This window comes from Budorcas taxicolor, chromosome 24, assembly GCF_023091745.1.
Source record: "Budorcas taxicolor isolate Tak-1 chromosome 24, Takin1.1, whole genome shotgun sequence".
In the NCBI taxonomy this organism is placed as follows: domain Eukaryota; kingdom Metazoa; phylum Chordata; class Mammalia; order Artiodactyla; family Bovidae; genus Budorcas; species Budorcas taxicolor.
The window spans coordinates 9,768,730-9,771,139 of NC_068933.1; the positions used below are offsets into that span (position 1 = coordinate 9,768,730).

General features: G+C 38.5%; 1 non-coding gene across 1 annotated transcript; it reads left to right on the forward strand.

Moving 5' to 3' along the window:
• Nucleotides 1-881: 881 nt before the first annotated feature.
• LOC128068427 (small nucleolar RNA SNORD22) lies at nucleotides 882-1,004 on the forward strand. Its single transcript, XR_008201489.1, has one exon. It is a non-coding gene; the product is annotated as a small nucleolar RNA SNORD22 (small nucleolar RNA).
• Nucleotides 1,005-2,410: the final 1,406 nt, after the last annotated feature.

Genomic DNA, 2,410 nt, shown 5'->3' on the forward strand with positions numbered 1-2,410 from the left:
AATCAGTTGTGATTACTATAGGCTTCTGTTATATTTGCCGGAGTTGACATAAACTGGATTGGAATGGAATTAGTTTCTTCCAAGGCTTATGATTGAAATCCCTGTAGCTATCATCAGATATTATACTGTGCTATTTCAGATTGTTAATGAAAAAGCCATGTGGGTTCCATCAGTGACAAATGTAAATCATGGTAGCAATTCAATTAAATTATTTTTTACTGAATATTAACTCTTACTTAGAATGATTTTAATGTGCATATACATATATACCCTTGTGAATAGTAATAAAGACTACCTTACATTTTAATTGTTAGTCACCTCCGACTCTTTGAGACCCTGTGGACTGTAGCCCTCCAGGGCTCCTCTGTCCATGGGATTCTCCAGACAAGAATACTGGAGTGGGTTACCATTTCCTTCTCCAGTGGATCTTCCCAACCCAGTGATCAAAACTGGGTCTACTGCCTTGTAGGCAGATTCTTTGCCATCGAGCCACCAGGAAGCTTATATCTAAGTATTAAGAATATATTTTAGGGTTTCCCTGGTGGCTCAGTGGTAAAGAATCTGCCTGCCAATGCAGGAGATACAGGTTCAATTCCTGATCCAGGAAGATCACACCTGCTGCGGAGAAACTGAGCTCCTGGGCCGCAATCCCTGAGCCTGTGCTCTAGAGGACGGGAACTGCCGCTACTGAGGCCAAGCGGCACAACTCCTGAAGCCTGTGCACCCTGGAGCCTGTGCTTTGCAAAAGAGTAGCCACCACAGTGAGTGGCCCACGCCCTGCAACTAGAGAGCAGCCCCTACTCTCTGCAACTAGAGAAATGCCCATGCAGTAATGAAGATCAAGCACAGCCAAAAGTAAATAAATAAATAACATACTGTAAATCCAGAGAAGAAGCAGTCACACATTCCACCTCCTGTTCTAGTCCCACAACCTGTAACGGTGAACCCGCTGGAGCTGGCTGGGGGAGGATGCAAGTTTGTTTCAGAGGGACTGTCTGAGAGATAATGAGGGTCTCCAAACACAAGGAAGGAAGAAATATCACTTTGTGAAAAATCAGTTCTACACTTTTTTCCAGGCCTGGAGAAAGAACAGGGTACATATAATGGAAGTCAACTTCAGAGGATATCAAAAAGGGAATTTACAAGTCATTACTTGTAAAACCTACCTGTTCAAATTAGCATGCAATCATTTCAGCTTTTCTAAATATAGTCTTATTTTAACTTTCAAATAAAGGGAAAAGATCAAATAAGTTTTTGGATGTTTGAACCTATCTAGACCTTGTGAAAATTAGTGCCGAATACTAACTGGCTTTGTCATACAGAACAAATGAAATTTTGAAATATTTTCCACATTTGCTTTAAAAGGTACTAATCAAGAGTTGATTGTTAATTGAGTATCTTCATGTCTCATAATGAAATTAATAACACAAATTGTTCTAAAAATGATTATAAAAACCACTCTACTGATGTAAACTGTATAGAGGAGAATAGCTTCAGGTTAGAAGAATAACGATTTGTGAGTAATACTGTGAGGAAAACAAAGCAATAATAACATCCTAGAAGGAAAATTTAGAGGCACACAGGGGACCCTGTGGCAAAGAAGGAGCCAAACCAGTGTGGGTCTTAAAGGTGTTTCTCCACAGGGATTATTGATGACAATAACTGTTACATATTGATTTCTGACATGTCTAGCCCTTGAGTCCTACAGTCCAGAAAAGAAACGGTTTACACTATAATTGTCATGATGACAAATATAAATTGAAAAACAGATTCTTAACAGCTTCTGGGCAGAAATTCCTTTTTACATGGTGATCATGAGTGTGCATTTCTCTGTAACTTCAACTGTCACACAGGGCCAAAGGAAGGAAATAAACAGTCTCCATAGAGTGCAAGGTGTGGACAGACATCAGTGAGGCTACTTCACATCCAGCAATTTTGTTAGCACCCTACCTGAGAAAGAAAGTTTGTTTCCAAAATGCTAATTCCACAACCCAGCTTTGGGCAGGAAATCAAACACAACTGGCTAAAAGAACTGTGCCTCAGAGAAAATTTCTGGAGAAGGCATGCATCACTAATCATGCCTCAACATCCTGTTAATCAAAAATTTTGTCCCAAGTATACAATTCTTAGGAGATGCCTTTATAAGAAACATAAAAATGAAGATACTAAGGTCCAATATTAACATTAATACCAATAGTGTCAATATTAAATATATTGGAAAGAAATCAAACATTTAACCCAATAAACAAATTGTGATTCCTTCACCATCCCACTGGGGCTTAGTAATGATTCAGAGCACATAATGACTTCAACCAAAGTTTGGGTGAGTTTGTCTTTTAGTTGCTTTTTTCTTTCTTAAGTTTTATTACTATTATGGCAAAAAAAAAGTAAACTCTTAAGTCCTTTTTTT